Source organism: Sceloporus undulatus, chromosome 1 (assembly GCF_019175285.1).
Source record: "Sceloporus undulatus isolate JIND9_A2432 ecotype Alabama chromosome 1, SceUnd_v1.1, whole genome shotgun sequence".
Lineage (NCBI taxonomy): Eukaryota > Metazoa > Chordata > Lepidosauria > Squamata > Phrynosomatidae > Sceloporus > Sceloporus undulatus.
In genome coordinates, this window is record NC_056522.1 from 82,875,623 (window position 1) to 82,889,966 (window position 14,344).

Sequence of the window (14,344 nt, forward strand, 5' to 3'; positions counted from 1 at the left end):
ACTTGCTGAACTCTGCTCTTTTTATGCTAAAATGCAAAGTAAACTGAACTGCAACTGTAGAAAATATTGCTAATTATTATTTGATTTAGAAACAAAGTTTTCTGCATATTTTTCTATTTCTGTTTGTACTTTGAGAAGCCTTTCAGGGCAACACATTTGCAAAGAATACTTATGTAGAGTTGTTTTTGTTTTTCCTTTGCATTAAAAATACATTTGATTTCTCAGAAAAAAATAATGTATATTTCTGTGCAATGAATTGCCCTGAAAGTCTTCTCAAAACTGCAATGATTCTTGTGTTGTTTGTTTTTCTCAACAGGTTTTCCTAAATGCCTGGAAACCCCTTTTTCATTCAGAAAACAACAACGAATAGATATTATTTCTACCCATTCATGCCACACAAACTTTTATAGTATTTAAAATAACAGGTAATTCCAGGTTAGGCTTTTAACTGCCTCTTTTTTTAGGGAATCTAAGCAATATGGTCTTCGATTTTTAACCTTCTTGTGTTTTCCCACAGATATTTCTTCTAATCACTAAAATTACCAAAAAAAAAAAAAAAAAAAAAAAAAAAAGATGGGAAAGACTGAATAATTCAACGATGTCTTATAACTGGTACATTAAGCTGTCTGATGTTTTGGCCTACAATTCCCATCAGATCCCCCCCTAGTAGGCCAATTAGTGACTGAAAAAAGATCCATAATTATTTGTTCCCACACCAAAAATTGGGTGTCCTGACAGACAGGTAACCCTGTTGGGAAGAATAATAAACCAGCAAGAATTTTGTGCAATTTTCCCTTGATATTTGAATATTTGTTTTTTGTAGAGGAAATATTCTGCAGAGATTTGTGTGACTTTGCTGTTTCCTGGGCAGAAAATGGGTGGCCTGCACAAAAAACACTGTTTTTGCATGCCTGCATGCACATGTGTGCATACATGCATGCACACATGCATCATATATATATATATATATATATATATATATATATATATATATACTGTATATATATATATATATATGTATGTATGTATGTATGTATATATATATATATGCACACCTCTTTTCTCTACAGAATAATTTCTCCTCACTTTGCAACATTTGAATACTAGAGGAACATTTGCAACAGGAAAAAAAAACTGCCTTAAGTATTAGTCTTCACAGGCAAGGACAAAATAATCAAGGATTTACATCTGGGAGGGAATTGTGGGAGCTTTAAGTCAAAAATCTTGAGCTCAAATGTTCTTTATACCGGTTTTAGGACATCTGTGAGCACCAAAACAGTGATAGAAACAAATATGAAATAGCTTGCTTTAATTGTTTTTGTTTTTTAAGAAAAGGCTGCTATTTTGACTGTTTTATTTTGTTATAGGAATCTGTTGCTATGGCTGTTGGCTAAAAACAATGAAACTATTCTGCTGTCAGTCTATATACTGCTGTTTTTAAATCTAAAGAGGTGTCTGGTATTCTGCCAACACACCAGGAGTGGCAGATGAACTTTTAAGGGTTAATTCTTGCATCTACATGCCTCCCTCTTTTGTTAAGCAGTGTGCAAAAACCCCATCCCAAAAGGGTTTGGTTCAGTTGGTGACAGACTGTCTGCTTTATAAACTCTTTCAAGAAAGTGCCTGAGGCTTTTAACAAACCAACCCCCTCTTGGTATAGACACAGTAGAAACACATGTTTAACACTCTTACTTCCCACTAGGACTGTAACTGTAAGTCTTGACCTTTTCAAGAATCCAAGCTATGTGTATTTATTGTGAATAGTATTCTACTCTCTCCCTTTTCACTTCACCACTCCTAGAATAACAGATGCAAAGCACTTTCCAAATTTTCCTTTAGTTCTGTATGAAACTATTGTCCATACAAAAGGTCCAAATTCCTAAAACAGTGTTTATTAAACTTTTATTGCACACAACAATTTCTAGAGAATACACATGCATATTTACTCCTAGATAAAGTCCTGTAGGCTTTCTTCTAAAACCTATGGCTGTCCAAATATTGGTGCACTACAATTCCCATGTTAGCCATGCTTATTGGAGGCCAACATCATGTGGAGAACCTCAGGTCTCCAGCCTGTTCTGTGTGAATTGGTTAAATTGCATAGTCATATGAGTTTGTTGTTAACTGCCCCTGAGTTGACTTCAACTCATGGCAACCCTGTGGATGAGACATCTCCAAGACCTCCTGTCCTCCACTGCTCTGCTCAGGTCCTGCAAGCCTAGGCCCATGTCCTCCCAGATCAAGTCTAACCACCTGGCATGTGCTAACTCTACCTTTCTACTCCCTTCCCCCCTTCCCTAGCATCATTGTCTTTTCTAGTATTTCAGTTCTAACCTCTGTGTGGTTGCTGGAAGGGTTATATAATGGTCATGATGTTCTGATATTGGTACACTATATCCTACACAACATCTGCAAGGTAGCTGCCAATGTGAAAGCATCTCTTAAGCTCCCTCCTGTTGAAGTATATGTGAGAAAAATTCTTTGTGACAGGTCAAGTCCCACTATAAAGTTATGGTATTGTTAGGTCTATGAGGTTGTATTCTGGGGGAATATACTATCTAGTGAAAGTGTATTCCCATATGCCAGCTACCTGCTCAAGGCTCTACCTTGTATCTGTTATATCTTGATCAGCAAAATATCTACAGTGTGGATCTATAATGACCAGAACTTGTACATTTTACACTTTGATCTACAGCTCCCAGAATTCCCCCAGCCAAGACTGCCAGTGGCCAAAAAGGTGATGTTTCCAAGCTCCAGTTGAAACAGTAAACCTGGGCTGCTCAGTCCATGTACATTTCATGAAAGTGGTAGCACTTCTGACATGGAGAGTGGGGCTTCTGTCAAATCCTTTCCCCCATAGCCAGTGTATCTCAAGTGTGGGACTACACCATCAATGAATTATAACATTATTTTCTACTATAGTCAGGATTATATACATATATGATACCTACATGCCAGGGAGTGTATTAGGCAATCCTCCTGATATTTTTATGCTGCAGGTTTCATTGCAAATCTATATAAATTTGTATCTTTCATGTTTTCAGCACTATGTGCAATATTTGACTTAGGATCAAGTATGTAGGACCAAGGTTTGGTTATCCAAAACTCTGAATCACTTTCATATTTAATCTTGGCTGGCCATCAGTCAGGGGAAAGATTTGGAGTGTCTCTTTGTGGGTCTATGTGTATACATGTGTGGAAAGAATACAAAGGGTTTTCACATAGAAAATGCAAGGTGATTATGAGGGTGTGTGAAAGCAAGTATAGTTGTTATGAGTGCAGATAACAAACACAAACCACCTTCATCTCTTTTCAGAAATAAAAACCACAGAGTTCAGTAACTTTAGCCTTACATAAGGTTTACAGGATTGCAATTGCAAACTCAAAAGTCCCATATTACCATCAGCTAAGGTGTGTGTGTGCCTTCAAGTCATCTGTTGACTTATGGAAACCCCATACATTTCATAGAGTTTTCTTAGGCAAGGAATACCTAGAAGTGCGTGTCAGAGGGTGGAAGAAGGGGAGGAGTCAGGTTGGGGTCCCACATCAGAAGACGATGGACTGAAGGACCCAGACGGAGCCACAGGGAAGGAGCAGGAGTTGGAAGCAGGAGAGACAGCTGGCACTGGGGTGGGGTCGATGGAGGAGCCAGGCCCGGAAGGGAGAAAAGGGGAAGGAAAGTGGGAAGGGGAAGAGGGGAGAGTGGGCAAAGATGCACTGCCGAGAGTTCTAGAGACAGGATATGAGAAGGAGATTATGGCTCGAGTAAGGGATGCTTGGTTGGCAGAGATAGGTCGGCGCCATCTGCAGGGAAGGGTTGAAGACAGCAAGCGTGGAGGTGAGAGAGTCTGTCCCGTGGAGAATTTCTTTGCCCAAAGAGTCTTTCCCCGGACCGGAGAAGAAGGAGAAGGCCCATACCAGTCCAGTCCAGTGTTAACGCCTGGGCCCCACTTACTTTGGGACATTCGAGGCAAGAGTTGGCCTGGAGCCCGCAACGCCTGGGGAGAAGGGATAGGTGCAGGTGAAGTGAGGGAAGACAAGGTAGACTATGAAGTTTGAGTGAGTCTTGGGAGAGAGGACGGTGAAGTAACCAGTCCTGTGTTGGAATTGTTAAAAGTTGTTAGAAGTTAAATACATTTATTGAGCATCAGCCTGCGTGCCAGTGATAACTCGACATGGACCTACAGTCACACACCTCACCCACCAGAGTGGCAGGTGGCCTGGCGGCAGTGCATTTGCCATTTCCTTCCCCTGAAATATAGCCTACATCATCTGGTATTGGTTGACAGTCTCCATCCAAGTACTAATCAGAACTGACCCTGCTTAGCTTTCAAGATTAGGCAGAATTTTGTGTCTTTAGGGTATGTAGACCCTAATGGCTAATAACCATGGAAAAGACAGCCTTTCATTAATTTGTTTAATCCAGCTGTTTTCAACCTGGCGTCTTCCAGTGTGTTGCCCAAGCAGAAGCCTAATTCAGCTAGTTCTGGCTGAGGAAATTTCTGGAGATTTTCCCCCCTTACAGACTGAATTTTTACATGATGCTTTAGTGGGCTAAATTTATATAACCTTTACTATTCAAATTAAGCCTTGGAAAATCAAACCTTTAGAGTTCCTTGAATCTTTTATTATTCAGTATTATATCTTGTTCTTTTTTTGTGTATTTTCTCAGTGTATTCTGTTTGCTTTTAAAGTATGTAGAGAGATCTTGTAGCACCTTTGAGACTGACTGGAAGAAAGAAATTGGTAGCATGAATCTTCATAGACTTCAGTCTACTTCTTCAGATGCATCAGAAGTAGACTGAGGTCTAAGAAATCTCATGCTGCCAATTTCTTTTATACTGATTCTACATACTAATACAACTATGAATTCTTTTAAGTGTCATTTTGTTCTTATTCTGTTAAAAAATACAAAACCTTTCAAATGAAGACCATCTCTTTCACTCCCTCTTTTCCATCTCAACAGTAAACTTCAGTGAGAATCTCCAAAGACAAGCTTAGAGAAGCCATTTCTGTGAGCCCTTTAAGTTTGTTCTGTTTTCCTGTGTAGCTAGGGTCCTGGCATAATGAAATGTGATGCAATGTTTTACCTTAAAACTGGGTTTGCTTGTCCTCAGCTTCCTATTTTTGAAATTTTTAATTTGAACTGGCTTCTTGAGTTTTCAGCAGATCTGTGTTCCTTAATAAAGAAGTCTGGAAATTATGCACAGGTCATTTTAAGTTTAACGAAGTCTAGAAACTGTTCACAGATCTGTTTCAGATGAAGCTCGGGGTCATTCCAACTTACTGAAAGATCCGAATCTCGGTCTGGCTCTGCTCCACTATGCCAAACCAATTCCAAAAGGTCCCTCATCCACATATGAATTGGGACCTTTGGCACAGACCTTCGTCCCCATTTGTTGGCACCTGCTCCCCGGCCTGGCCTTGATCCCTCCCCTGGCCTCCATGGTCTCTCCCCCCGGCCCGCCCATGGCCCCTTCTGTGCTTGCCTTGGCTCCTTTCCTGGTTGGGTCTGAGGCTGAGAGAGTGTGACTTGCTCAAGGGAGGTGGGTGGCTCAGTGAAAATTTGGACCCTGGATGGGACTCAGGACATGGGTGGTGAGCAGGCAGGGAGCCCTTTCTCTGCCAGGCCGGGGCCCCCTCGCTGCTCTGGAGTGAGTGCGGTGCCATCTCTTCTGGAGGAGGACCTCTTGGCCCTGGACATGCTCCAGCGGCAGTGGTGCGCCGGGCCGGAGGCCGGTAGCACTGTGGGTTGGAGGAGGAGGAAGCGCCCAGGAGGGCAGAGATAGTGCCCGCCCCCGGCTTTCCCGGTCCCTCCCTCCCTTCCTTGCCTGTATCACCACCAAATGGAGAGGAGAAGGAGGAGGACGGAGGCAAGGCCCGGCAGAGGGAGCGTGGACACTGGGGAATGGAGGCGGGGGGGGGGGAGGAGGGGGGATACTGGTTTTTTTAACTAATTGCAACATTGGTAGAATGGCTTAGCAGCTACTTGTTTCTGCAAGTAGTTGCTTTGCCAATCTATCGCTTTTACATTTAGTTTTTTTTTTAAAAAAAGGACCCACAAAGGCGGCACTGGGTTTGTGATGGACAACACCCCCTGTGCCATTTGTCCCTCCCCTTTTTAAAAAATCAATTCTGATCTGGTGTTCTCACTGTTAGGAATCACGTCAGACTCGATTTTTGCTGAAAGAACCACTAAAAACCGGCTACCAAAATGCCCCAGGCTTTTGGCGTTTGCTCCACATTTTTTCCACTGGAATTGATCCAATGAGGATTGGGATCGATTTACAGTGGGAACTAGGAGCACATACATCGAATCAGGATTCAAGGCTTTTCCCAGTGGGAACAGCCGACTTCTCAGCACTATCACCTGGGTTATTTCTGTCCTATCATTAAACAGAAAACTCTCTCACAATAGATGGGACAGATACCCTCTTCATGTTGGCTCTCCAACCCCAGTCCTTGAGCTCCTATCACTCATCTTGCTCTTTTCTACCCTTAAGATCCCTTTCTGGTACTCATGCCTCAGTGTGATCACTATACTGGAAAGTAGCTGTGTTGATCAGTAGGTTCCATGTGGTAAAGCATTTTTCCTTGTTAACTGAAAACATCCAGGCACAGTTGTAGACAGTGAAAACAGTAAAGATTTATAGTAGCAGATAGAAGAAAAACATTCAGCATTATGCTGGTCCCATACATAGTATGTTATAACACATCAGTTTCAAACAAAGTAACAATTCTCCTTGAACTTCTCCCACATCCTCAGCTCTCAGTTACTCTATCAAGAGCTCCTCCATCTCCCTCTTCTATCTTAACTGGCCCTATCTTATTTTCTATCTGGCCTTATCTCTCTGACTGACTAGTTCTGTCTCTGTTTCTGACTCACCCTATCTAACTTTCACAGACATGCGGTTGGTTTATATTTTCTCCGATAGGTTCCCCTCCCAGCATTCCATGAACTGTGATGTTCTGGCTCTACCCAGACTTGCCCAGCTTCTTGCTTCATGTTACACATTAGATACAGGAATGAAACATGCGAAAGAGACATGTTTCTTCACTGGGCTGCCACTGTCCCCTGGCATTTGTCTGAAAACTTCTAATCACCTCCAATTTATGTTCTTCTTCTTGGAAGACAATTTCCTCCCTTCATTAGTATGCAAAGAGATCTTGTAGCACCTTTGAAACTAACTGAAAAAAAGAGGTTGGTAGCATGAGCTTTTGTAAACTTAGTTCTACTTCCTCAGATGCATCTACACTCAAGTCTATGAAAGCTCATGCTACCAACTTCTTTCTTTCAGTCAGTCCAAAGGTGCTATAAGATCTCTTTGCATCCTGATTTTTCAGACAAACATGGCTATGTCTTTGAATTCTTCCCTTCATTGTTTTCATTATAAACCTTATCAAGTCAGTCTCAATGTGAAGTGTTCTAACAGAGTCTGTACAATCTATCCACTTCACATCATTTTGAAGTTATTTTTCAGCATTATCCAATTTGATTTGTCCTGTTGGGAAATCCATACTCAGGGCAAGAGGCTACTGTCAGAACAGAATATGGTGAAACAGAACAGTTCCTAGTTGGCAAAGGGAAGGTTGCATTTTATCACCCTACTTGTTCAACTTGTATGCAGAAAACAACATATGAAGAACAGGTTTAGACTCCCCATAAATACCAAAATCTGTAGATGCTCATGTCCCATTAAATACAATGACATAGTGAAACGATGTCCCTTATATAAAATGGAAAAATCAAAGTTTACTTTTTGGAATTTATATTTTAAAAAATAGTTTCAAGCCATGGAGGGTTGAATCCTTGGATGCAGAAGGCTGACTGTAGTTTCATTTTGTCTTTTTAGCAACTTCTGATAATCAGTTTCATTGGCTCATCTCCAAATTCCAAAATATGTAAACATTTGAGCTTGAATAATTTTTTCTGCTAATTTCTCCGGGACAGAAGTTAGGCTTTGTCTGTAATGTCCCAGACCTCCCCTGCAAAACATACATGAAATAGTGACAGTACTCTTCTCTGTTGATATTTGAATGTAATAGCTGTATAGTTTTGTTAAAGGATCATATGTTTCCATGTCAAACCCTGCTGTAAAAATATATAAAGGAACATTTGATGACCAGCAAAAACCTAGGTTCTAAGTAACTACAGACCAAAATCTCTTAGCTATGGGTCTTTACCCCATTTATGCCTTATGTGCAGACTCTTCACCAGGAGTTTGCTTACACCTAGCAACTCACTGTTGGTGTGTTTGCTTTTCATTTTGTCTGTTTGTGCCCAGGTTGCCATGTGTTTGCAGGCAATTTTGGTCTTGTTTTCAACTTTTATTTAACAAGATGATTGGTTTGAAATCTGACTATTGACTGTTGACAGAATCTGGCAGGGAGAACTCTTATGGCCTCACTACAAACAATGTGGTTATTCTGGCGGATGTTGCTGGTGTTGTGAATGCTATTTGGACAGATGAATCTTTTATAACATTACAGAAAGCTTTATATAGCAAAGTCTCACGGGAATATAGTATTTTATTAATCAGCTACATAAAACCATAAGATTAGGTGCATCTGCACCAGGTCACCTACCCTCCCTTGGCTTGGGTTGTATCTATAAGACCTGCTGCTATTGTTCACTTCTGTGAAATGTCTTTCCTGGGTAAGAACAAAACTACATGTTATTCTAGCAAGCATGTGTCTACCAAGGGAGGGGGTTGACATACCAATGTGTCAGGGGGGCCACATGCCCATATGGGTTAGTTGTTTTCTTGCTCAGAGTTTGGGCTCTGCGCCTGGTGTGCATCATCATGGTACATGCCATTGGGATGGGTGCCCGGCATAATGGCAGCTGGGCGGTGCAGTAAGGGCTTCGAGTGTGTGGATGCTCAGCCCTCACCACATGTACAGGCCGGAACAAAGTGCTGCTCTGTACAACCCTTAAATTCAGAGTTCAAAAGTAGTGTGCCCTCAGTTCTCTCACTCAATTAATTGATGGGGGGGAGGGAGAGGTGAGGGGGATAGGTAGTCTTACTTTTTCAGAAGGTTCAAGCAAAAGCAAAATGCTGCAGCCTCTCCTCAGTTGTGTGTTCTTCCTCATTAATAAGTTTTGCCATCTTGGACACATTCCGATGCTGTTTGGCCACATGTGTCCTAGTTTTCATCTGTGAAATGTTGGAGAGTATGGGAAATAGCTATGTGTGCCAGGATTTCCACACAGTAAATTGGTATATTAATTAAGAAATAAACTTTACTTACAGTAGTTCTAAGCTGGTATGTTGGTGTGTGTGTGTGTGTGTGTGTGTGTGTGTGTGTGTGTGTACATCACATCACATCACATCTAGTCCCTCCTGGGACATTCTGAATGTGCAGAGAACAGGATGCTGGAACCAAGAATGGAGAATCATGCTTTCCAGGGTATCATTCTCTGCTTAATGGCTATTCCTTTCCACTCCACCCCCGCCAATCCCAAACTTCACATATGACCAAAGCAGGCATTTTGGAAAACCAGACATGTGGGTTTGAAGAATAGGTAGATATACTCTGTAGTGCTCCACGGTTGAAAATGGGACTGGTGCAGCCCCAAACCTTCTGCAGTTGCCCACTATTCTCTAAGTGATCAAAATGCTTTGGCAACTCACTCAACAATCCTTAATAACAAGGCTTTATTAACATCATTGTCTCCAGAGGGCTGGCCATCATACAGTGGAGAAATGCTTTTGGTGGTGTAATAAATTGGTGAAGCATGACATTAAGTTGTTGTCCTTCTCAAGGTTGGCACCATTTGAACTGTGTTTTTCAGAGGAAATAAGTGCCTTGGTGATTTCAAAGCTCATTCTCTTAATGATTTCAGGCAGAAGATAGTAACCGTTACATTTTAGCCAAGGTAAGAAAGCTTTTCCCTAAGAAAAGAATGCATGAGAAATTGGAATGCTTCTATATGAATAGCTGGAATCCTATCAATATAGGTTGCACCCCATCAAAATGTGTGATCTGTAGTGGGCCTGTATGGCCTGTAGTTCCTTATGTCTGAATTGTAGGGACCAGGATTGCTTAGGAGAATGTACAACCTCTATGGCAGGGATGAGGAATGTGTGGCTTTCCAGATGCTGTTGGACCACAGCTTTCATTAGCCCTCACCACCAGCCATGCTATTGGAAAGGCCACTCTTTTCACCACATCCCTCTCCTACTTAGGAGGTAGAGGTGCTTTGTCTACTAATTGTATAGAACTGTAAGAGAATCATTGTATAGAACAGATAGATGGGCGTAGCTTATACATTGTATAGAGCTATAAGAGAATCATATTTTCTGGACACAAACTACTTTCATAAACACAGAAGCATTAAACCTGGGCTAGAATCCAAATGTTTAGCAGAGGACTGCAAGAGTTTGGGTTGGGCACATACTTAGCAAAAGAACTGGGAAGAAATATGTACTCTTTGACTAGAAAAATATAGTGCTCTCTGTAACCACCAATGAAAGAGAAGTAATTACAGCACACAACATTACAGTAATTAAATGAAAACATTCCAGAGTCGGCATGGTTTTTTCTCCTTCACATGAAGAAATGAGATTTGAAAGATTACATAGGTACCACTAATCTCTGGTTTGAAGACTCCAACATCTACCCAGTAAAGGGTTGGCAGGTCAAAAGGCAAACATAGCTTCAAAAGAATGAAAGTTCAGTTGTGCATGGAACCTGCAAAGATTCAGTCAAAATGATTGGAAGAAGCGACACATGCCCAGGAGAGGGAAAATAAAAATAAAAGCCCAAATCTGTATGTAAACATGAATATATATTCCCTACAAACTGAAAGCATCCATCTATTCTGACATGATGACTCTGAATGTTTTCTAGTGGAAAGAACAAGACTGAGCTGAAAGCTGAATTTTATTAGGAAAACTGGGTTGCCTAATGTCCAGTGACATTGCAAAATCACAGTGCAAGGGAAAAAGTAGTGAAATGAATAGGAAGTCACTTATCTGCCTGATGTCCAGTAGCCACATTCCTTGTAGCAATCACAGAAATTGTACACTTTGGTGTCTTCTTGCAGGATTCCATTCCCACAACTAATGCAATGCTCTATTCCTTCCAAACATGTTCTGAAAACGATTTTGAATATATAGTGTTAATATATGCCACACTCAAGGGATTACATGGCAACAAAATATACTACAGTGCCTTTAGCTCCAAAGATGGTGATCATTCTCTGAAGCCCTAATCATGCCTGTCCCTTATATCCCAAGGGAAGAATTGGGTTGAATTACTTTGTATTTGGCTTATGTACTGTATCTTTATGTCTTAGTCCTCCAATAATTCTTTACACAACAAGCAACAGCTGTATTTTTTAGGTTTCCTTTCTTCCTATAGTCAGGAAATATCTTTGTTCACTCTCCCCCACAAAGTATGAGCAGTGATATCAAGAACAGATATATCTGTATCCTCTGGCTTCTCACACAACTAGGAAAACAATATGTGAACATCTAATTTGTTTGGATGAAATCTATTTTCCATGCTGCATTTTAAGTCTCAGGTACTTTCCCCTCTTAGATGAGGAACGAAGGAGTGTATTTTCTTTAATAGAAACATTGTGCAATTGTTAACACAGTTTCTGTTGGGGGCTCGGCATCTTTCCTGAAGTTTTGCCAGAGAACAAAAAATATATATTAGTATATGCCATCTTTAGTTCTGCTTGGACCTTGATTCAGGAAAATTTATGACCACCTATGGGTAGTGTTCAAGGCTTTAGCTAGAGAATGGACAAAATGAGGGCATTGCTCCAATTAAAAATGTGCCCCCCATGAAATTTTCTTCAGTCCCCAAATTTCTAGCATTGCAAATTATTCAGAACTAGGACTATCATATTTGTTGTGTTCACATTCCCTTGGAAAATTTGTCTACCCCTTGTCTTTGGATGCCTAAATTAAATTTGTAAATGCTGACATTACAGAAATGCTAGAAATCCCCAGATTAGCTCTCTATGAAAGAAAAAGGGCAAGCAACACAAGCACAAGACTGTTGACCTTGTGTAAGTTTTCATACTTGCCAACATTTTACAGATAAAAACCTGGACACATGACCAGAGTGTGGTCAAGATGGTGAAAGCTATTAATAAAGAAAGAATGCACACGTTTAGAGAAACTGCAGCAGTTTACTTTTGCCTGAGCCTATTGGAAAGGGCAGCATTCTGCTTGTCTCCTCTTCCCCTGCTGAGTTAATTGAATACAAATTACTTTTGCACTATGAACTCAATTTACAGCCATTAAAACAAACTGGTGACGGGGGGGGGGGGGGGGGAAGGAAGAGAGAGAAACTGGGACATTTTAAAACATTTTAAAAGTGGATGGCAGAGAATTAATTGGGACTGTCTCTGTGAAATCAGGACAGATCGAGTGTATAGGTTTGTTTGCTTGGATTCCCATCGTCTCCTTCAACTCTCAGTTCTCAGGATTTTTCAGCAGGATATGTATGAAGCAAAGACATTAATCGGTGAGATAGCACAGGCAATGGGGTCAAATGGATGTGTCATATTGCTGTACCTGAGTAATGAAAGGTGTATATTGTTTACTCATGCTGCTCACTCTGATGATGGTTATCTGCAAGTACTTGGGAAGTAGGTTGGGCATGTATGCTCTCAATATGTCCTTAGGCCTTTGAAGGCTCTTGTGAAGAGAGATGCTGATTCCAGATTCCTGCATAATAGAAGGTGGTAAGTTAGGCAAAGAACATGTTCTTGAATCTGTTGAATTGACAAACATACAGAATAATGATGAGTGAAAAAATGTTCTGCCAAATAGTAGGTGTGTGCATTTTATTCTGTTGAGAGTAAGTTAGACTGTTTCTCCCAAAAGTGAGATGGGGAACCTCCAGTCCATGGTCCAATCTGGCCATCTGGAGTTTCCAGTCCAGCCATAGAATATTCCTAATGAACTTCTCCAGGTCCTACCAATGGAAGGATGGGAGAGCTAGATAAAATACAGGGGGGCTAGTGATATGATTTTGTCTTTGAGGCAGAGTGACCTCAAAACCCTTATTTTCATCATGTGATGTGAGCAGGAAGAGTGGGTGCCAAAATATTTCTCGTATAGGGTGGCCAAATACTTAGAGCCGGCCCTGCTCTCACCTCACATCCTTGCAGTGTGCTCCTCCCTTATTCCTTGTGCTCTGATGCTCACACCACTTGCTCTCCTTTCCTTCTTGCTTGCTCACCTCACTGTGAACCCTGCTCACACTATCCACTCTCCCTTCCTTGCATCTGAAAGAGGGTCACTTTGTTTCTTGCAGAACAAATTAACAGAAGAGTGCCTCTACTTTAGAAAGCAAATTTTAATTAGTGAAAACTATGCATTTAAGACAAGAAGTAGGGTAATAATACATATTAGACTTAAGGTAATAGTACAAAGGGAAATAATATTATTACCAGAATTAGGGTAATAATACAAAGCAAATTCTTTTTTATTTGAAACAAAATGGATACACAACACAAACACTTATGCCTTTTCATTTGGAACACTGCATGGAAGGAGATGTGTTCCTGGACTTGAAATCTGCACAAGGGAACTTCTTAATGCTATTATATAAAATTAACAGGGAAGAGGAATTAGAAGAATACTAATATGAGATGTGGAAGATGGCCCAATTAGATATGTGTATAATCAGATTAAGTACCTTATGTAATGACCATGTTCCACTTAAGAAAATGTAGTCATTTTATTAAAAAAAATACAAATAATGAAATCTATTCCAACACAGAAAATAGATAACTACAGTGGACCCTTGTTATATGCTGGGGTTTGGTTCCAAGATCCCCCGTGTATAACAAAATCTGTGGATGCTCAAGTCCCATTAAATATAATGACATAGCAAAATGGTGTCCCATATAAAAATGGAAAATCAAGCTTTAATATTTGAAATGTATACTTTTTTGGAACATTTTCAAACTGTGGATGCTTGAATCTGTGTATAAAAAATCCATGTATAAGAAGGGCCGACTGGTATTAGTTTTATTATTTCCAAACCAGGATAACAGCAAGCAATGTTTTCCACCATCTCAACTGCTCTGGATGCACCCTGCAATCTACCTTGCACACAATGAGGGTAGTCCAATTATGTCTGCCAAATTTCTCTTGTGCTTCATTGTAGAACTACTAATGGACTGCAGACTGGAGTTTGGGCAACTACACTATGCCCCATCTTTCTCTTCCTCCCTACAGATTTAGTATGTCATCCAATTTGGTGAAACATTGGCAGTTTGCTCATGACTTTGTGATATTTTGGCTACTCCTCCAAATAAAAGTTTTGTCTTTTTTAATGTACCAAAACATATATCTATATGGTTTGATGTCTT